Below are 24,003 nucleotides of genomic sequence, written 5' to 3' on the forward strand. Positions count from 1 at the left end.
GTGAATGGATTTCACACATATATTTCTAGTTCTTTCACAACCTTCATCCACTCTGATTAGATTTACCTAAGCCTTGAGTTCTGTCAAAATATATTCAAGTACATGTAGACGCCTTGAGATGTCGAGTTACTAGCATGCAGTACAGGCGAGGACTCGGCTATGTGTGACATATGTATTGATGTACCTTGAAAACATGGTTGGAAAAATCAATGACATCTTCTAAAAATACATGATAAACCTATTGTACATGCAACCTTTATAAAATAAAAAAAAACATGCAAATGATCAAAAATAGTTCAAGCATTGTTCAAAGAAGCCTTGATTACCGTCAGAAATACATTCCAGCTCATGTTGCATCCTTGAGATGTCATGTAACTAGAATACAATGCATTTCAAACATGGTTGAGAAAAATGTATGTCATCTTCGAAAGAAAATACATGAGAGAACCTGTTGCACAACCAATCGCTATCTCTAAAACACATGCACATGAACAACTTGATACGACCAAAAATGATTTAAAACTCCATAGTTCATTCATGCATTCCTTTCGAGGAATGAATGAGTGTTCGATTCCCTGTACTTAAAGAATACTAGTAGCAGAACATATTATAAAAACAGCTCATGAGCAATGATTATCTGTGTCAAACATATCTCCATTAATTTAGGGTCAAGAATAGCAAAACAAATGCCGGTGTACATAGCTCAGGATATGGTTATAAGTACTTAATTATCCTTATAGCATTCCACATTAACAGAACTGTTACATTTTCTTCATCTGGCCTAGTAAGATCGTTGTCTCTGTCGTCGTTCCCTCCCCCTTGCCTCGTCGCCCCTTGAAACTCCTGTGTATAGGCACGTTATAAATGCCATATCATATCATACTACTTATTTCCATTGTGGTAAATGTATGGATACATTCATGAATATATTGTTTTTGGCAAACGCGATACAGATAGATGGCAAACATCTGTTCAAAGAACATGTTTGATTCTGTTTTAGTCCAGTATTAAAGTCACTCAAAATCCAAGGTTTATTATATAAGATTGGACTAATACAAACCATTATGTTGAGTTGGTCAAAAGCATATGGATTTGAAATCAGATAAGCATTAAAATCAGATGGAGAAGTCTACGGAAATTCAAAAGCGTGTGCATTCTGCAATGTGAGCCTCATATGTTCACATAGTCCAAAAAGGGATCAAAACTTGAAGTCTTCTGTGATGAAGTTAAACAAAAGTAATATTTTGACAATGTTTACAGTGGTCAGGACTGACTGGTTTAGGTTTATCTGTGATGTTGGGATTACTAACCCAATATGCAGCATTCTTATCAGAGAGTCAGTCTCCCACCATACTGCGGTTCACCCTACAAGTTAAGTTAGTTCACATGGTGGTTTTGGGCTCAGTCTAATGATGCAGTCAGTTTGAGAGCAACATATTGTTGGAGTTTGCTTTAGGAAATTGGACAAAATGTCATTGTATGCAGCAGTTTCAGAACAAGTGCTCATTAGGCCATTGTGAAGTTGCAGTCACAAACGTCATGACGTGTATGGCAGAACTTTGGAAACTTCACAAAGTTGCACTATTTTCCGCAGGTGTCATTAAATGCCAGCAAATTGGGTTTTTCTGTTATTTAACTATGTATAGACTATTATTAGCATAATTGAGCACTAAACTTAATACATATTTCAAATCAATATCCATTTTATTTTGTGTTATTACATATGTATTGCATTTTTCATTACATATTTCATTGTATTAATCTTGATATTATTGCTGATCAATATATATGTTATTTTTAGTTAAACTTACATGTTTTGATTATTATAGTAATTTGTATATTGGTAATTAATTCTGATTAACATTACTTTTAGTACTTTAAAAAAACATAATGGATAGTTTTTGTGGAATTGACTGAACATTCTAAAACTTGGTCCGGCGCTACTAGCGCTGGAGCCCGAGTTGCAGTAAGGCTGTTACTCCCTATTTTTGTAGAGTCCATAGGACTTTATGGAGCAGTAATGACGTTATTAGCGCCGGCACAATTAGCGCTGCACTAATAATACTGAAAATGGGTGGAAAGAGATCTTTTTACCTCCAGCAAAAAGCTGGATGTAAACCTCCTACTTTCCACCCAAACTCAGGATTGGGTGGTGTGGTAACGCGGAGGTAATAGCGTTACCGTTGCATTTTTACTGCTCCGCACAACCCCTGGGTAGACCCTTATGTGCACCACTGAATATACATTTTTAAGGAACTGCACTCTGCCTGGGCAAGCATCACTACTTCAACTGCCATAAAACAATCAATTTGCCAGAAATTAACACTTCAATGTTTACCATGCAGAAACGGAACATTGTGGAATGTCTTAGAAGAATATAATAATGGAATGTTGGTTTTGTTGTGAACAACAATGGTAGCAACATTGTGTGTGCAGTGGTAAATCGCATTTACTACTTTGTGACACGTTTCTTCAATGAGTGAACGTAATAGTTCAAGTCCTCCTGATAAAAGACTCAGAGATTGTCAAGGTAATGGAAATATGTCACAAAATGTAGGGCAATGTCCAACACTTTGTCGAAGTCCAGAAGATGCTAAGAAGATTTCAAACATTGAATATAAAGTGGCTTTAAATCTTATTTGAACAAGTTTATAATATAACACAAAGGAGTAAGGCAATCTTTAAATCCTAGGTGAAGTGGTTTTGTGAAATAGCTCTTTCAACTTCGAGCATATTTCCTGTATGCTACACAATCATTTAACAATAATTTCACTGTTGTCCGTAATGTATTGTCTCTTCTTCATGTGCCAAAAGACCACCCTGGGATGATGCTGTATGTATGAAAATAGGAGTTTGAACCTTTGTGCTAGGCCAGCAGCATACATCAGTGACAGAGGCATACATCTTGAATCAGCAACGTACAGGCAAGTATGGTGAAGTGCAGTTTGCAGTAGATTGCGAGCACTTTGGTTCTAATTTGGAATGTCTCCCATTGTTTAGGAGCTGCACTGCCGGCCTTTTTTAACTCTTCTGCTTGCCTCGTACAAAAGCTGTGTGTCGCACGTGCTGGCAAGTGCAGTGAAGTGCAGTCCGCAGTCCATGGTCAGCGGCCCGCTACTCGTGATGAAGGACACTGATTGTCCAAACGTCACAGGAACAGTGATATGATATGGCAATTATAATGCGCCTGTACACACCTGTTTCTAGGCATGACAAGACAAGGAGGGGGAAACAAAGAGAGGACAGAACAACGATCTTCATAGGCCTTGTGTCATCCATATCGCACAAGGGCAGGGAAGGGGAAGTGGAGAAGTGTAGGTAATCAAAAAGTGCAGCCAGCAGGTGGCTCCGTGTAGGCAATCAAAAAGTGCAGCCAACGGGTGGGCCATAAATGCAGAGAGAGGGGACTGTAGGGTTACAGATACAGACCACAAGTGCTGGGGAAGCCAAGAGGCAAGGTGCAACTGGACAAGCAGGGACCCAAGCCTAAATTCAGAGGGTGGCCAGGTGACCAGTGTGTGGAACAGATGGGTCCTCAGCAAGGGAGGGAAAGAGAGAAAGCAGAAGCAAAGAGGATGGTCTTGTGTTGCTTCCAGAACCAAAGATGGTTCTGCTCAAGTTTGAGAGAGGCAGGGAGGCAGTTCCAGAGGGAGGTCCCAGCCGAAGAAAGAAATCTGCCCCAACGCTATACTTAGGAAGAGAGAGTTGGAGGTAGTGCTGTCCCAGATCCCAGAAAGCCTTGTGGGCAATGCAGAGGGTCTTAAACGTGATCCTTGCCACAACTGGGAACCAATTAAGAGATTTCAGAGCTTGAGAGATACAATCCCTGGCTTTGAGGCCAAGGGCAAGTCTTGCAGTCCTGTTTTGGATAAGTTGTGGAGGATGGAGAGTAGTGACAGGAATATTTAGAAAGAGGCTGTTGCAGCAGTCCAGCCTTGAGAGGGCCAGAACTCTGGAGACAGTGAGCTTCTAGGGGAAAGTGAGGAAAGGAAGACTACCTCTGAGGAGGTGCAGCTGATAGTTTGAGTTCCTGGAGACGTTGGACATGTGAGGAGAGAAGGAGAGGGTGGAGTCAAAGATGACCCCAAGGTTCTTAGCCTCACAGGTAGGAGCAGGAAGAGGACCCAGAGTGGGCAGCCAGAGAAAGAGAGAAAAGGATGGAGCTGGTGTTATGATGAGGAGGATCTCTGTCTAACTGGCATTAAGGCAGAGATCATTGGCGGCACACCACTCCTGAATTGCAGACAGACAGTCAGGAATGAGAGAAGGAGGCAGCTGAGGGGAGCCTGAAAGAGACCTCAGTGTCATCTGCATAACACTGAAAGTTGGAGCAGAGAGCAGAAATGTGATTGGCAAGAGGAGCGAGGTATTGGTTGAACAGCCAGGGAGAGAGGTTAGACCCCTGGGGAACACCACAGTTAGAGAGAGAGAAAGAAGAGAGGAAGGACCTGAGAGGGTCGGTCAGTGAGAATGGAGGTCAGCCAGGCGAGGGCCTGATTAGTGATACCGAGGTTATCACAGAGGTGCTTGAGCAGGATGGCATGGTTGACCATGTCAAAAGGAGAAAAAAGATGAAGGAGAATGAGGACAGAAGGAAGGTTAGAGTCAAGGTTGGGGAACAGGTCTTTACAGATGTTCAGGAGAGTAGTTTACGTGCTTCTGGATGCTCTGAAACCAGAGTGATGGTCATAGAGACAACCAACACCCTTGCTCCAGCCCTGGAGATTAATTGTGAAGGTTAAGCTAGGAGATGGCCATCTTTTCCAAGAGTTTTCCCAAAAAAGGAGTGATAGAGATAGGGTGATAGTTAACCGGAGAGGAAGGATAGGCAGAGGGCTTCTAAGGAGGGGGTGCACAAGGGAGTGCTTCAGGGGGAGGGGAAAGTTCCAGTGGCAAAATAGGGATTGCAGATATTGGCATGGGCTGGAGCAAGGGTGTCGATGTGATCCTTGGCGGTTCTGGAAGAACAGGGAAGAAGCTGTTTTGACAAGACTTGCATAGATCGAACTTGTCTAGAGACACTGTCTGGGCTGAACAAGGGAAAGGAAGAGAAGGGAGGAGGAGAGGAGGCCACAGGCAGGTCAGGAGTGGAAGAGGAGGAGGAGTAGGAAGAGAGGGGGGACAGGATGTCTTGAGCTTTAGTGATGAAATGAGAAGCCAAAGGTTGTGCAGAGGGCCTTGGAGGGAACAGGAGAGTTAGGGACTGCAGCCGGGTTGGCCAGTTCCTTGCAGATTTTGAAGAGTTTGGCCGAGTTGTTATATGAAGCAGAGATGCAGGCTTTTATGCATGCTCTCTTCTTCTCCAGGACAGAGAGTCTGTACTGCCTTTGGAGCAGGGGACAGGCCAGTTTGTCAGAGGGTGCACCTGTAGCCCTTCACTTTCTGTCCACCACTCTGCACTTGCATTTGAGGGTGACAAGGTCAGAGTCATATCAAGAGTTGCACTTGGATTTGGGCTTCAAGCGGTCATGTCCCTGCACACACACATACATGAATGGGCCATGTCACACATATGTCCAAGCTGCACACCTCTGCCACACCTCAACTTGCACTGCTTGGAATGAGAATGCATGGACACTACCGCTTGACTCCAGAAGGGTCTGCATCTCGAGGACCTGGTGGTGAAGCACTGGCCGAATGTGTTCCAGGACCCTCATCCTGTCGATGGTAAGCTAGACCCTATGCCCCACTGCATCCACTGCGTCCAAGAGGCACCGGGCCTCCCTGAGGGTCCTGGACTTCAAGTCCTCCCAGCGCTTCTGGACGTGTTTCAAGTCATAGGTTGCCACCCCCTCCGCGTTGATGGCAACCACGTTGTACGACCAGATCCTTTCCTTCCTTTTTTGTCGGCGCACAGTCGTCTGAAGAGGGCATCATAATTCCCCAGGACTTGTTCCACCAGGATGCCAACTTCTCTGGCTGAGAAGCTTACAGCCCTCTGCCTCTCTGGCTGGGGGTTGCCAGTGGTCTCAGATGGTGTTTGCCCCGACATGGCAACCCCCGAGGCAGGTGTGGGTGGGGAACTGGATCCTAGGGCTGGGCTGTGGAGCGATGGAACACCAGTCGGGTGTCTTCTGTACCAGCAGGGGTGGTCACAGCAACTGGAACCCTGCAGATGGCTGATGTGCAGGCACCAAATTGCAGGGCATGTGGGCAGCAGGCAGGCAGCAGCAGATGGTTCGTGGGAGGCTGCTTGAGGATCCGGGGGGCAGAAAAATGGCCTATTGGGCAGGAGCGTGGTCTTCCGTGTGTTGTCGCGTGGCCAGCTTAATGCAGAGTGACTCGGCATGTGAAAAATCAGCACGTGTGCATGAAAATCAAAGAAAGGCCCTCAGCGTGTAAGCACCGCGTAGGACGGCATTTTCCTGTATGTGTGATTCTTCTTCTTCTTGCTGGTTGACACGCGATTACTTCACAACGGTTGCAGTGCATACTCCTTGTTTACTGCGGCAGAGCTCACTTCTTCTTTTGGCGGGGGTGTTGCCAACGAATGCTTTTTCCGTTCATTTTCCAGGCAGATGGTGAGTCGCGCACATATGTTTCAACTGTGGTTGCCCTAGTGTGTTGCCTACCCTTTCAGAGGTCATTGTAGCCTGCATGTTCCACTTGTACGCATTTTTTGTGTTTCTTGGTGACACAGCGTACTGTGGGTCCTTAATTCCACACACGTGGGCTACCCGTCATTTTTCCCCAGGGGTCACAGACAGCCTTGCAGGATCAAAGGGGTACCTATTCCATCTAGTATCCTGCCCCCTTCACCCCAATTGCCCAGGACAATTGTTTTCTGCACCTCCCTTGCGCACGAGTACATCAGTGCCATGGTTGGGAGGCGACCAAGTGGTAAGGGAGGCAAAGGTGGCCGACCTCCAATAGTTGTCCACAGTAGGGGACGTGGCAAGGATGAGCAGGGTGGCCAAGGTGGCAGCAGTGGGCAACGTGGGCAGGGTGGCCCAAGAGGGCAGTGTGTCCCGGACCATTCAGGGACACCTATGCCCTGCTAGCCCGGGCTGGATTGGTCACTGAACAGGCACAGGATGACTCAAAGGCCGACTTCCGTGTCACGAAGTCCAAGCCACATGTGGCGGTGAACATTGCTGTCACCTGGCCACATGGATCTGGCCACGTGGCCCAAGCCATCCCCCGCCCTTGAGTTTGGGGTTCACTGTATCCCTACTGACCACTGCAAACACTTTGCACATGATGACTGCATTTACCCTTAAACTGCCATCATGCCACAACATTGTTATTACAGCTTGTTCTCTTTATTCTGCCTGATTCATGGAATCATTTGCTTGAATAACACAGATTTGTGTGCCTTTCTGCCCGAAAATCAGCATACTTTAGATTAGGATTTTGGGCCTGAAAGGCACACAGATGTGCAATTTTTACGCAAATGATTCCATCAATCAGGCTGATTGACTGCTGCGCACCTACACATGTACTGCACCCACTCACTTCTGAGCCCTGTTTGAACCTTCAACATGACAATTCACTTGTGTCATGTCCAAGTGGCCTACCACTGAGGTATCCATGTGCCTCCCATCACTGTATTTGAACACACTGGCGTGTTTGCAGCATGTGACACATGTGTGTTTTGTCCCACTCTTTTACATGTTCTATTTGACTATATGCGTTTTACATGGATGGGGACAGTAGTGATTATCTCCCATCTGGGTGTCCTTGTCAGTTCTGCCATGGCTATGCTACGTGCCATCTGTGTGCTGGCATGTGTCATGTTTGTGGATGGTCGATGCTACTCACAGGCATATGTGTGATGCAGATGCTTTGCACCATGCAGCACATGTGTTGCTTTTCCATTTTGAAGTCATCAGTGTCTGCTTTCAGGGTCCCCTTCCACTTCATTGCCACTGCATGCATGGCTGAGTTTGTGTCATGTGTGACATGTTTGTTTTAATGTATTGTGATGACTATGTGTGTCGGCTATGCTGTTCATGCGTGTCTTCATGACTTCTCCTTCCATTTTGTGCAGGTGATGAGGCACTAGATGCAGTGGAGGAGGAGGAGATGGCGCAGGGGCAGGAGTACTCAGAGCCACAACTGTGGGATGTTTTAACCCACTAGTCCATGCCCTGCAACATTACTGTGCACTGTTTGCATAAGAAACATCAGAAATGGCCGCCGGAAAGCATTATGCGTGCTAATACCACCCAGAAGTGCACAGGAAAAACCTGAAAAATAGGCTGACAATCCACTTTTGCCTATGTCAGTGGTAAGACAGGTGACCACTGCCAAAACCCATCATTTGGCTGCCCACAGAGGAGAATAAAACTATTTCAAAAAGCAGTCCTGCATTACAAGAGAAACACAGAGCTGTTTAAAAATATGTTTTTCTTTGACTGTGGAAAGTGCAAAAATCATGTTTCTCAAACATCACAAAAAAATATGTTAAAAGTGGGCGCATTACCGATACTCGCTTGTGTCAGATGCTGGTGATTTTACTTAAACCTGTCATTGAAACTGGTACATTGAATCAAAGTATGAAAAGGAATGGCTTGCTATCAGAAACAGTAGCGGTGGATACAATTTAGAACTATATTTTAAAAAGGCTGGAATTAAGAGATTGGTGGATGTATTTGTAAAAATGTAATTTGTATTTAAGGAACAGACGATTTTAAACACTGTTTTCAAAGTGAGTAAAGTTAGCCACACTGAGCTTCAAAGACATTCTACCCCTTCTCCCAAACACAGGAATATTTTCCCCTGTGCTCTGCTGAGGATCTGACAGACAGGTGTGAAAGGAAAAGGGAGGAGCACTTTGGCCTGTTGCTCTGAGTGGAGACAAAGGACTCCCTTGAACTGAAAGGAAATGCTAATTGGGGTTTAGCTTGAAACCAGATGCCAAATGCAGAGAGGCCTGGGAATGCTCTCTAGCCTAGCCAAGACCTTGTGGGCAGAGGCAAGCAGTTTTGTTGATTCAGAAAGCACAGAAAATATGATTGAGAAAAAGACTTATAGCAAATTGTGCCGAATTGGTAAAAATGTGGAATTTAGAGGTTATTAAAATGAAAACGATGCTCACAAGTAGAAACTACTCTAGAATTTGTGCGATATTCAGAGACAGAACTATCAAAGTATGGACTTTGTAGCAGTTGTGATAATGTTAAAAATATGAAACTTCACAAGAATATGCCCAGATGGTATGTGCATGTATGTAAAAGAATTGGCACAGAACTGACACTGAGTAACCAACCAAAAGCACGAAAAACTGTCATTTGTGAACCAAAACTCTTAGAAAAATGAGACTTTGACAGACACGTGCCTTAATTAATCTGTAATATAAATATGTAATATTAGCAAGTTTGTGATATTGTGAATATGTTTTTTATGAAAATGAAACAAAGGGGAAGGTTTAATCTGGACCATAAACACAGTGTCATCATGACACATCATGACACACTGTTTCCTTCTCGAATCAGGAGAGAGGGAATACATAGACCAATCAGTTTCCTAGAAGGTGGGATTAGTATAATCAGCCTCCCCACCCCCTTGGGAAATACATAAATAGGGACTGCTGAGGACACAGACACACACATTCACCCATCACTGATCTACTGGCAAAGCGCTCTGAAGGAGAATCCAGACTCCATAACTATCCAGACTCCAGAACTATCCAGACTCCAACCCAAAAAGCTGAACCCTTCTCAGCTGGCCTTTAGAATTTTGCAACCTGATTTTAACCCCAAACTTCCACGGGGCCCAACCAATTCAACAGCCTGGCTGTGCTGTTTTGGCTGCTTCTTCCCAAGAACCCTTGCTAGAACCCAGAGATCCAAACGGGTAGAGCAGAGCTGTGTCCAGAACCAACCTGTCAGATCCAGAACCAGAGGCCGTGCAGACCAGAGTGCCTTGCTGAGAGCAGAACCAAGCACCTGAGACCTGTCCGGTGGCGAGCAAACTCCCGTCCTAACCTGTGACCAGATCTTGACGGCCCATTCCTATCTCAAGCCATAGTTGTGAGTATTAAGCATAGAACTTTCCATAGCCATCTCTTAGTTTTAAGTAATCCTGTCCAACCCATTCCAACATATCCAGATTGTATTGTAGAATCTCTTTTGTCTATCCTGAATCCTTCTCTCCTCCACATAATCCTGTGGTAATTGTAGTGATAAATCATCTTTGTGCTAATATAGTTGCTGAAGAAAGCAAGTGTCACAGCGGACAAAGATCAGACAGAGGCGCCTCTGACTGGTGGCTGTACCGTTGGTATCTCGCATCTTCATAGCCTCCCTTAGTGTTAAGAAATCCTTGTTTGTAATCTTCAAAAAGCGCATCTCTCATTTGAAATCTTGACTCTTTTCTGAAAAATCGACCTTTACTAAAACCTCCGAATTTTGAAGCTAACATCCTCAGCTTTCAAACGAACTAAGAATCGCATTCCAACTCCTTATAGTTTTTCTGTGATCGCATTTCTCGCGCGCGTAAATGTTTGCAGCGATTCTACATTTGGCTCAATTTCATTCCTATAAAAACAGCTATTTCTTGCATTTAATCTCTGAATTCAATTTCCTATCTATTAGTCATTCAACAATCATTGTTAGTGTCTACCTGAACCTATCCAAAGCAACTCTCATTAGTTTTGAATCTCATTTAGCGTATTAAAATCCAATTTTAGCATTTTTCCCATTCATTTCATATCACATTCAAAAGCATTTGACCTGTTTTAAAATCATTCCTGTTCTCTTTAAGCTTGCTGGGGAATTGGGATTGAACTGCATTGTTGATTTTATATTCCTGAAACCTGTGTGCCCTCATTCCATCTCTTCATATTGCATATTAGGGGGAATTGAGTGGTAAACCGGGGAAAGAGTGATTACATTTTCTTTGATTGAATTCATATCAAGTTTCATTTCTGTGCTGCATTAATTTCATATCATTGCATTTCATTGAGCCCACGCAAAGTTTTTTTCTCTGCTACATTATTCTTCTCACCCATACTCCTATTGATTAAAGAGATTGTTGATGATTGTGATATCACGCATTGCTGATCAGTGTATAAATATTAATAAGTGTGATATCTAGATATTGTTCATATTCATAAAAGTGTGATATATATATTGTTCAATTCATCAAATAAATCTTTAAACTTTGCAAACCAATCTACTTCTTGGTTCACTGATGACCGGGGGGGGATACAAAGAAAGGGGTGTTATATAAGGGTACATCGTCCAAAAATATATAAATTAAGGGTTCCAGCTGGGCATCTCACGGTAGGCATTGACTTAGTTGGAGTGCTGGGTTGAACCCACTTACACAACCAAGCACCAGTGGAGGATGTGGGGTGGTGCCACATGAGAATCCATTTCTCCTGCAGACCATACTGTCCACGGGTGCCTCTGGGTACACCTCTGAGTATCTCTATGGCTCAGGTGCTGAATCAGACATTGACACAAATGCCCCGTTGCAGGTGAGTGTTTCTGGCAGGGATGCCGTTCTGTCCAACGTACCTGCACTGGGGGTAGACCCCTCAATATCCCATTCAGTGTTGGAATGTCTACCTTTGGCGGTTACGGATGCAGGGTCACACTCTGCAATATAAGCTCCTGTTCCTGGGGCAGCAGATCAAACAAGGAATGTAGTCCTGCAGCCTCAGGCAGCGCCAGCACAACATGGTGCACATCACCAGGGCAATAATGTGTGGGAGAACTCCATGTATGCAATTGCACAACAACAGGGGGCATCATGTGAGATGATGGTTCAGGCTGTGGATAGGGTGGCCACTTCCATTCTCCCCCCGAAAAGCAGGTGGAGCTCCAGCAGCAGGCAACGCGGTCCACGTGCCGCTCACACAGGCAGGACATGTTGGCCGCCAACAGGGACTGACGAGCTGACCTGGGGGCTCTGCACACAGCCATCTGGAGCAGCTAACATGCACAATCTCAGCTGAGCTCCAGGCAACCCGTGAGGAGATATGTGCATCACGTGAGGCCTGGCAGGCAGAACTCCGTGCTACCCATGACGTACTGCAAGGGGACCTCTGGACCATCATCCTGCAGAATAAAACCTTTCAAACCTGCATGCTTGCTGCTTTATAGGAGCATGCCAGCGCTTTGCGTGGACTGCCTCCCATACCACGCACACCTTCTCATGTAGCACCAAGGGTGATGACAGCAACAGCAGTTCTCCCACTATCAGGTAGCCGTACAGCCCATGAGCCCAGGAAGGGATTTTTTTTCTCAACATCCACGCATGTGGGTGCTGGGGTGCACCCTGCACCTCGTCCCTCCTGGGTGGTCCCCCCTTGGTCGCCCATGGGCATTTTTGATTTTTGTTTTTTCTTTTTTAATTTTAATTTTTCCTCTTTTTTGTCTATTGTGCATTCATTTTACAGTGTGTTGCTTTGAGTAGCACCCGTAGGCATCCACTGTGTGTTCCAGCTCAGCCCATACAGGCTTGTCTTGTGTTTGTGATTGAGGCTTGGGGTCCAGACACATATGCCACTCCTGCTTCCCCTTTCCATGGGTTTGCAAGGGTGGCACCGTGTGACAGTAACTTACACAGTGGCATTGGGCTTCCATCAGTTGTGTGGTCAGTCTGTAGTCCAAACTGTGTATACACCCCTAGTGGGGATTAGTGATGGTTTCTCCACTGCATCGTTGATTTGTATATTGTATTCAATATTGCTCATTATGCATATTTACATGTAGCATCTTCATGTCTTACCTTGCCTGACTCCATTGCAGATGCAGTTCATGCTGTATCCAGCACCCTGCCACATTTACCTACCAGCAACACACTGAAGATGGGAGGGGTCGATGTGCTGCCTTTGTCAGATTGTCACACTTGGACTATTGTGATTGGTTACTGTCAGACATTGACACTGTTGGGTCATGTATTCATGTTTTGTCATGCTGGTAAGTATATGTTCATGTGTGCAGTTTCTTTTTCATATGTGAGAGGGAATTGTCTGTGGTCTGTTTCCATTTGTGACGGTGCACTTTGTGACAGTTGTATCATTTGTTGTGCATTTATTTGGTTGCTTTCACATTGCATGCCATTCCATGGTGTATCAGGCGGGTGACATGGGGTTTGGGAGGGGTTGGGTGACATACCAGTATTTGGGTGTTCTGTTTTGCAAGGGGGTCGTCCTTTATGCAGCATGATTGTGTGCCTTTTTACTGACACAGCATTGGGTCGCTTTAAGTAGCTAGGGATGCACACAATGTAGCACTTCCAGGGAAACAATCTCATGGTGGTAGGGTTGTGACAGTTGACTGACCCTTTATCATCATTGATTGTCACCTGGTATGTGCCAGGCCTGTGTGCACTCCGCAGGGTTGGGATTTTAGGTGAAAAATGTTGCCACAAGCTGTGTACGGGCTGCCTCACCACCTGCCATTTCCCCTCCCATGTGCAGCGGCCGTGCATGTGGTTGGGGATGTGGGGGCACCACCATGTCCACCGGCACTCCCCGCCGGGATGCAATGTTGTGCAGGAAACCCGCTGCCACAATGATCCTGCACACTACTGGGGGCGCATATTGCAGCTGGCCGACTGACTGGTCAAGGGAGCGGAGACGTGACTTGAGCACACCGAATGTGTGCTCCACTATGCCCTGGGTTGCAATATGGGCTGCGTTGTATCTTACCTTGGGTGGTGTAGTGGGGTTCCGTATTGGCATCATCATGTAGGTGCTCAGAGGGTTGGCACTGTCCCCTGGGGAGGTGATAATGGTTGTGATAGTTGGGTTTTGCTATTTCTCTTTGTGTGACATGCATGCATGTGCACAGGCATTTGTACTCACCAATGAGCCATGTGTCACCATGCCTCCCAGCTTCCAGGTCACGGTTTAGGGGTGATATTCTGAATATGAAACTATCATGGGTGGCCCCTGGATAGTTTGCGTAGACAGAAGTGATTATTCCCTTGGCATCGCATACCACCTGCACATTGATTTGAATGCCAGTGCTTGTGGTTGTGATAGATGTGCTAGTGGCCCTAGGAGGACGTAGAGCCACATTGGTGCAATCAATTGCACCTACCACTTTGGGGAAGTGTGCCACCCTGTAAAAGTCCTGCACCACAGCCTGCATTTCTGCAGGTGTTCTGGGCATGTATATGTGCCTGCGAACTGAGGGGCATGCAGTCATGATCGCCAACGCCTGGTGTAGGCAGCATGACTGCATTGGCTGTGAGACACCCCAAACTATGGCACTTATCAGCTGAAATGACTGAGTGTCCAAGAAATGCAGTACATTGAGTACCTTTTCCAAGGGGCTCAGTGCTTGGGAGCACAGGGTGGGTGATGTGAGGTCATCCTCCCACTCAGCAACCAGGTCTAGGATGATATGGGATGGAAACCTGTACCTGCCATAGACCTGGTTATCAGGCATCCCAAAAAGGCTGGTCCTGGGTAAAAAAATATGGGGCCTGGCTAACCTCCTCCTCCTCGGGTGTCCCACAACCACTGCTGCGACGAACGGTACATTCATCGAAGTAGTATGAGCTTGTTTGTTGTTTGTGCTCACTTTTATGCTGCACGGGTGCGCTTATGCCAGCTTTCGCCTGGCATACGTGTTTCCAGCTTAGCGCCTCTTTTGTGGCACGTGGGTTTCCCCTGTTCAATGCCATGAATATTTGCTGTTAGCGTGCGTGTGGGTGTTGCAAGGATTTGGCAGCGTTACTTCCCCCATAAAGCCCACATTTTCACGTGTTGTTCGCCATTGCGCGTGTTCCACCCACTTTTTAGGTGTGTGCGCTGGGCTGTGTGCGCCTTCACTGGCCATCTCACTCACAGCCTTTGGGATGTTGCAATGGCATGTGCGCCGCACACGGAGTCAGCACAGATCACAGATAAGCCACAACAAACGGGCGCTTGCGCGCCTTTTGCACATGTGGACTGCGATTTTCACGCTAGCACCCCCTGTTTTCAGCGCACATTAATTCCATGAATTACCCCGTAAACCTTATTCTGTTAAAGGATCTGAATGACACAGATAACCAGTTTTTAAAACAGTTATAGTGAACAGAGTGGTCCTGTGTTACGTCAAGTGTGCGTGACCCCACGCTCTATTTCATGATTTACTGTATTTGAGAAGTTTGCAAATTATTTGTGGGTGGTGACTGCCCCTCGTCCAGTTTTCTAGGTCCCTGCATAGTGTGACGTTATTCTGAGACAGATAACAGACGAACACCGGTGTCCATTCCAGTAAGACGCCAACATTTGCAGATGTACTGGTCAAGTCTGGAAAGATGTAGCACTCATTTTACTAGGCTGGGGTGTCCATTTGGCCAGAGTGCTGTTTTCCGTAACAGAGCTTCTGACTTTATGCTCTTTGATGGCTGTTTTTTTAGACACGGTGGGTAGAGGACGTGACAGTGATTATAATTGGATATTTAATAATGTTTAATAATGTGACGTACTAATGCAATGCCTTTTTCAAGGTGTATGTGCAAAAGCCCCTCCGACTGAAAGCAGTGCATCTAATTTAAGCTAACCTATAGCTGTTGTTTATTTGAATATACAGGGCCTCATCACGAGTCTGGCGGTAACCCTTAAATGCGGCGGTAGCGCTATTACCGCTGCATTTAAGGGTCCGCCAGATCATGGCATTGGCGGATTTCCCCCAGCTATGAGTTGGGGGAAATCTGGGCTACTGGGTGCATACCGGTGAAATGTGTCACTGTATGACATATCTCTTTTGTAGTGTTAAAGAGTGCTTTGAATCTGAATCACTTGTAGCACACCCCATATGCCAATGGTGGAACTAAATGAACACTCAGCATCATACCTCACAGACAGTCTAAGTTGGCACTTTGGAAGGGAGGAATTCCCTGATGGGTCTTTCAAAAATCAGGCACTTAGAGCCCCAACGTATTGACTGAGACTAGGAAACAATGATTTCACATGAAAGGGTGTTTAAAATTATCTTAGAACTTCTTAGTAACTAAAGTGTGAATGACATGTCCCATTAACCTTTTACCAAACAAATCTTGCATTAAGCATCTAGTTCTCAGGTCACTAGAGTTCTTGATGTGTTCCCCTCTGCCAAACCATTTAAAGAAGAGATGTTTCCTGTCTTCCCAGCTTCTGTTGAGTTTGGTTAAACGGATCATTCGTGAGCTGAATGTCCATGCTCGACTCTTTTGTTTTCAGCATAGCAGCCTCGTTCGGTGTCATCCGAACCCTCCAGACACCCGTTGAGTCTCACCAAAGTAATATAGGATGGTCTTAAAGCTTCTGCAGACCTTACACCAAATGAATGAGATAGATCATCACCACCTGCCTGCCTATTCTGCCAACTTGCTGGGGCACTACTTGGGGTACAACATGCTTTCATCGACAGTCTTTTTTCCGATGTTTTTTTGACGAATATTTGTTAACGTTAAAACTCATCGAAATATAGGGAGTGGTGGAAAAGTATATATAAGGTGTGGAGTCCCGGGAATAGTGAAAAAACAGTAGGTGATGGGGAGTTTGGGGGGGAACCCCCAAAATAAAAATACATCAATTTCGAGATTTTTTGATAAAAAATATTCATTAAAAAACTCATCGGAAAAAAAGACTGTCGATGAAACGACATAGAACACTATCTGGAGAATGTAGTGATTTATAAGGGCATTTTGTTATCGTTGGAATAATTTCTTATCAATCATATGCCTACCTCGTCTTGCTTTCATTCTGCGCCACGTTTAAGATTCCTTAAAACGGTGCTGCTAATTGTAATTTTTTTTGGTGTCTTCTATTTAACACACTTTCGCTTCGTCATAAGTGAGGATATGATCCTTACTAAACCAATACAATCCTGCTGAAATGACCCCTGCATCAATCATTCCGACAAATCATTGAAACCTTTGTATCCTCCATCTTGGGTGCCCCGACTGCTTTTCAGACGGAAACCTCGCCTATTTTGTGAGTTCAGAAGTGATGGAGCTTGGAATTAAAGAGCGAACAGATTGCCACATGTCTGGGTTTATTTTTCCTGTCAGTATTTTCTGTGACAGAGAACTGTGCCTAAATACATGCCGCTGGTCCCAATCATGTACAGAACAAACCCTGAGTCCCTCTGGTATAAATCGCTGTCACATCTTGTTGCTCAGGGGGACAACAGCCTGCAGGCTGTGTTCTACATCCGTTGGGCTCCTTTTTGGAAACGTCAGGCTCCCACAGGTTTTAAATCATACATGTGCGCAGGGAGATGAAACGGGCACATTGGAAAGTAGTTAGCACCTAGGAATTCCTACAGTGTGCTAATTAGCAGAGTAATCATATGTCTTAAGATGAACATTTTCTCAATAGGGACTTTTAATTAGCTCTCATTTACATATGCAAAAAAAGTATTAGCATTCTAAGAAAATTCATTTGCTTTGATTTCACACTTCCCAAGTTTAATCGACTTAATAGTTGCCAGGTCTAGGTGAAATTTCACTGTACCCAAATAAACCATGCATCGAGTTGGCATTGTTATTTTGCGTTGATGCCCACAAAGCGATTCCCCGGAAAGGGTTCCAATGTCCTATCTATTGCTGCTCTTTCGTGCTAGGGATGTCGGGGATTCATTGAGGCTGGCATATGTGCCCATTCCTTGAAGCCTGCGCTTTCTTTGTGGCCTCTGTTTCCGTTAGACTGGTGCTACGAGTCTTAAACAGTGTGACACATCTACATTTGAAAATACAGATTTTAAAAATAAACGTTTACAAATGATAGGAAACAGTTGGAAAAAGATGCATGTAAAAAGAAACTGAACGAGTGCGAGACGGGATTGCATGTCCAAATGTTCTTAATAAAACAGAACATTTTAAACAGGGTTCAAGGGGAAGCGTCAGGGGAATAGCCGAGAGGCAACATGGATGTCGGCCCGTAAAATGTTCAAATGAAACCCACTGATTCGAGGGTGAGAAATATGTCCAACGTATGTATGCATTTATTTGATTTAGGGTAGAAGCACAACATTTACTACATATCTTTCAATGTAGAGTATTGCTGAAAGGACACGTCCTGTCCAGAAGAGCCCTCGCTGCCTACGCTGATGAAGGCAGCAGACTAAGAGGCAGGTGAGTTTAGGTGAAGGTTGGGACCATACCAGTCATGATGACAAGGAGGTACAGGGCCTTAATAAGAGTATGGCAGTGTGGTGAAAAGTGGTGGTGACAGAGTGGTAATTCCGTTACAGCTGCATTACCGCACCGCTATAGACAGGTTTGCCAGTGAGGTGGAGGATTTTCCTCCAGCAAAATGCTGCAGGGAAATCCCCCACCCTTCTGCCAAAAAATCAGCAAAATTGGCGTAAGTACCGCTGTTGGTAATTCCGCTGAATCCCCATGGAGTCCTATGGAGTACAGAAAATAGGGACTAACAATGCCTACCACCACATGTAGTACTGCTTTGAATCAATGGGTCCAAGTGGGGGTGATATAGTGATGGCACAGCACTCGAAATTCGAGTTGACCAGTTACAGATGGAATTACCTTTGAACAAGTTGCTGAGGTGTGTTTTATCCGAGCATCACATAAAGAGCAATGCATACAATTCCAGCTGATTTCAGTTTCATGTTTGAACAGTTTGAAGAGTGAACCAAAAAAACAAGCTGAAAAATATATTTTTAAAATCACTATTTGGAACCTGCAGTTACTGTAATGCAGAGTATGCAAAAAGCACAGTGTGTACACCTATATTTTTGAGAGTAAGGACCGGATTCTCAAATATGAGTGCAACTGAATAAAAAGCGCAGAGGACACCCTTTTTTAATTGGAACTAAAATGTGTAGGTTACCTTATTCTCAAAGGTGACCTGCACGTTTCAGGTGGGGCTGGAAAGTGGCACAATGACGGGCTGTCCAGCAACATTGCATGCACAAGTTTTGGATGCGTCTCTGTGCCATTCTTGAGGGAAAACAAATAACATTCCATCCCTTTTTGGGAGATGGAAATGCAAATGTGACTACCACATTTAAAACCGCGGCTCTCACACATAAAAAAAAACAATGTCAAAAATGACTCTGCCACGATTTATATCACACCCTGTGCCTGATACAAAAGGTGCGGGTGGTGACCCGCCTTCCAGCACATTTAAAAGCTCATCACGTTTGTGAATTCAGGAAGCACTTTTAAATACTGAGAAATGTCCCCTCTAAGATGCCCTTTGTGAATTGGGTTGCTCCTTTTTTTGGGTAAAATGGAGGACCCCAAAAGGTTTTGCAAATCTGACCCTCAGTTTTTAGGCTTAGTATTTTAAATTAAAATGTTAAACAGCTTTACTTTTGCATATGAGTTCTGAAGTTTGCAATAATGATAACATTTCAAAAATAAGGAAAATCATGCTGGAAAGAAATACTGAGGTGTCACGAATCACCCCTCTGACAGAACTGACCGGCACAAAGGTGGTGTCTAACAGACACCACGATACTATAGAGTAGCCTGATTTGCAACCATATTAGCACCTACATGAAGTAATTGAACTATGAGAAGCTAGGGTGTTCTCAGCCTTGGATGTTAGCAAGCACATATCATATCACGTTCAAGTTGTTTATTTCCCCCAATAGCTTATTTCAGTAATGAATTATGCCATTTGATTTACGGACTCAGGAACTCATAATCAAACTAAATCACCCCAATTAAGAGTGGCTGAATGGTGGTGTTAATCCCCATTCTTGTAGTACGAAAAGGTCCTCTAGTGGAGGTGGATTTGGCAGTGTGTTCATGGGGGTAGTTTACCTTGCAGTCATTCCTCTAGATTCTGCTGTTAAAGTGGTGATACCTTTTACTCAATCAATCAAAAGCTGATTATTTCGAAAATAGTGCCATTTCCATGAAAACATTTATACACATACAAATCACATGTGCACATTTTGCAAACATACATATATCACAGAAGAAAAAAGTAAATTACCACTTGTGCCATACCTTTATGATCAAAGTGAATTATTTTTTGTGTTATTTAAAATGTACCTATTGTCCCCAAAGAATGACAGACATTATTTAGTTTCCAGTCCATATATTCTTTACTGGATTGTCTACTGCTTTGCCAACAAGTGTTTGACCTTCCAGAAAAAGTCCTCCTCACAGTGTATGTTGGACAGACTCGCAGCATTCCATGTTCATCTCACGCGGAACGCCACAAGTCTGTCCAACGGGACTATGGGTTTAAGCAAGTCATGTATATATATATCTGATTGGGTACCACCTTGTGTAGAGCATTAGTGGTAGCGGTGCAGTCATAATATATCTCAAAGCTGCAACTATTATGTGGATAATAGAGACAGTATAGATTGTGAATGATCCCGCTTGAAAATTGTCAGTAGAAGTGATTTACCTATATACAGTAAGAGTATTTTCAGCGATTTTTCTTTTTGAAGGTTTGAAATAAGAGCCAGAGATCAATAATCAACAATCATTTGACTACGCCCTGAGGAAGGCCTGTTTTGAGAGGTTGAAACACGTGTTGGCAAACCAGTAGACAATCCAGTAAAAAATATATGGACTGGAAACTAAATAATATCTGTAATTCTTTGGAGACAATATGTTCATTGAAAATAACACAAACCATTCTTTGCTTATATCATAAGGGTGTGGCGCAAGTGGTCAATGTGCCTCATTACGACCCTGGCAGCCGCGGTATGAACAGTGCCGGTAAGGTACCGGCCCGTTCATACCGGGCCACCACATTACGTGTTTGCTCACGGGTGGCGTTATGCACGTCTGGTCTGGCCAGACGTGCATACCGCCACCCGCGAGCAGACCCGGATGCTAACAACGGACCCGTCATTAACGGGTCCGTTGTTAGCATCTTCCCCATTCCCATTGAGCCCTATGGGGGCTCAAATGGGGATGGGGACATACCGGGTCCGGGTCCTGAAAATGTGAATTACCATGCCTGCAAAAGTCGGAATGGCCCGGTAAAGCAACAACAGCCACCCAAGGCAATGGCAACACAGGATGCCAAGGCACAGGGGTGGCAAAGAACTGCTGCAAAACCAACAGAGGCTAAATTGGTGGAATCCACTGATCCTGAGGAAGTGGCAGATGGGACCCTGTCTGCTGCAAACAGCTCCGTAGGGGAGACAGCTGCCACAGCACCCCAGAGTGGTGATGAAGGATAGTGCCAGGCTGAGGTATGTCTCCCTGAAGACGACAACCTGTCCATGGATGTGGTACACACACCCACCCCGGGAAAACACCCCAGCACACACCACTGAGCACCCCCAATAGCACCCCACTCGACCAGTCAGGAGGAGAGGCAATACAAGAGGCCTGGAGCCCCACAGATGACACACCTGCATTGGGCCCCTCGGAAAATGTCTCATCCACCTCAACAGGCATCCGGGACTGAGAGTGGTGCATGGCACAAATGGAGGGGCGGCAGCAGGAGCTCACAGGGCTCATGAAGCAGTATATTTCTGATGGTGCCCTGACAAGGCAGGAGGCACGTGAAAATACTGCGGCCATGACAGGGGCCATGGAGTCAAGCACCAGGTGCATTTGTGAGGAGCTGTCAGCGGTGAGGCAGGTCTTGGCCAGGATTGCCCAGGCATTGGAGGCTCAGCGTCCTGCCCTGACAGTGGAGCATGCGGGCACGGCGTCATCGTCCAGCTCCAGGCAGACGAGCCCCCTGCGTAGGTCTTCACGCACCATGCGGTGCTCTGACATGTAGCCCCCAGAGGCCGACAGAGGCCGCCAGTAGCAGGGGCAGCCTGCATGTGTGGACTATTTTAGACTCAAGTTGCATACAATGACTATTGTACACCATATGTGGGGGAGTTGTGGGGGAGGGGGTGTGTGGGGGAGTTGTGGGGGGAGTCGGTGGGTGACGGGATGTGTTGGGGGTGTGTGGGAGTTCGAGGGTAATAGCACTTTGTATATATCACATGTTTAATACACCCGTTGTGTACAAAAAAATCACATGACTGGATATTGCTTACTGTGTATGTGTGCTTTATTTTATTTTTTTATTTAAAATGTTTTGTCGGTTATACTTTATAACCTTTAACATAAAATACAATGGCCCTCATTACGACCCTGGCGGAGGACCATGGTGCAATTTGCACCATGGTCCATGGCGCAGAGCTGCCAACTCCGCCATGGGGGTTGGCGGACTTACCGCCCCATTCCGACCTTGGCGGGGCGGTAAGTCCCCAATCCCCATTTACCCTTCCCCATTCCCATTTTTGCCCCATAGGGTATAATGGGAGTGGGGAAGGCGTTAATTACGCCACCGTAAATTACGGTGGCGTAATTAACAACAGGTCCCGTAGCGCCATGGATTTTTCCGCCCGGAAAAACCAGGCGAAAAAATCGCCATGGCGCTACGGGAACTCGTAGTCTGGCGGAAAGGTACGCCATGCATTACGCTGGCGTAAAACCCTTTCCGCCAGGGTCGTAATGAGGGCCAATCACTTTTATGATAGTGATAATGAATCTCCTAAACATCTTTGTCCATGTGCTCCACCAGGTTCCCCCCTTTCATTCTGATCTGATGGGGGATTTGGATTTGTTGCTACCTCACAGCCAATATGATTGTAGTTTATGGATAATCCTGGCAATAGTCCTCCCTGTGGGCCGGGGGCAACAACTTGGTTCATCCTCACAAGCAGATGTTCGACGAACTTTAACAAGTCCAGTGTTTTTCCGAGCTTTTCCACTGTCATCAATCTCTCCCAGTATTCCTCTTCTGTGTTTTGATTTATGCGCGCCACATATTCCCCCAACCATTTCTTTCTTTCTGGTATTAACCTTGTGCAAGATAGAGCCAGGTGCCTTGTTGTTTCAATGATGTTAAAATTTCTACAATATCTACATATTGCATCTTGAGGGGCAATCAATTTTCTTTGTAGTTTAACTTCATTGGTTAGTAGAATATTGAGTCTACAGCGCATCAAGAGGTCCCTATAATGGGATGATGGGAATTTCTTCAAGTAGAGTGGAGGCTCATTTCCGATTTTACGTTCCCAAATAATGTTGTAACATGATTTGTTTCCTTGCTTTAGGCTACTTGTTTCGTCCCAATCGTTTTCCTGCAAGGTCTTCTTAGCTTTATTCGGATTTGTTCTCAGGATTTCTTCTCTTATATTATATTGAGTTAGTACCATCTGACATTTTACTTTCCATGACTGCAAAATCTTGTCTCTCTCCTCCTGTGTGCTTTATTGGTTTATAGTGCACAGTGTCCATGTACCCCCACATCCAGTGCCCAGAGTCCTACATCCATGGCACCCTCTGCATCCGTGTGTCTTAGAAATATTGGCCTATCACAGACTGGCGCACAGCATGTCCCTCCTGTGAATCGCCACCTGGCTGATGTGCAACCCCTTCTTCATCATCTTCCTCCTCACCTGGTGGTTGCTGGTCAATGTCAGGGGGCAGAGGCACATTCCGTCGGATGCACATGTTGTGCAGCATGGCACATGCCATGATGATCTTGGCCACCTTCTCATACCCATACAGGAGTGCCCAACCCGACCTGCTGAGGCAGCGAAACAGTGCCTTCAAAAGGCCAAAGGTCTGCTCGATCACCAAACAGGTACGGGTATGGGCCCGATTGTAGTCCTCTTCGTGCCTGTTCTGCAGGTTCCGAACAGGGGTGAGGAGCCACGGCTTCAAGGGATAGCCAGCATAACCTGCATGGGAGCAAAATGAGGTATGTGTGGGTCAATTCATACCATGACACCTGTACTTATCACTCTCATGCCTGCAGATATTTGTTGTTCACATGCACATGTCCCTGGATGTCTGCACACATTTTAATTTGCCACAATGTGTGCTGTTCCATGGTCTACAGGTGTGGGTTGCGTCGTCCAGATGATGCAGGGTGTCCACTTCCTTGCTGGTGTTCATGCACTGTGGATGCCTACTGCTGTATTTGCAATCATATATGTGATGTGGAGTGATTCGTATGCATTTTTACTAGCAGCATTGGCACAAGTTTCATCATGATTTGGCATTCATCGGTTAATATTCCCATGGCGACATGCGGCGCTACTGTGGTGGTTGGCCAGTGATAATCAGTGTATTCCCTTGGTGGGATTGATTTGTGCGCACTCATGGATGCAT

The sequence above is a fragment of the Ambystoma mexicanum genome, chromosome 5p (genome assembly GCF_040938575.1).
Source record: "Ambystoma mexicanum isolate Mex_15411 chromosome 5p, UKY_AmexF1_1, whole genome shotgun sequence".
NCBI classification, from domain to species: Eukaryota; Metazoa; Chordata; class Amphibia; order Caudata; family Ambystomatidae; genus Ambystoma; species Ambystoma mexicanum.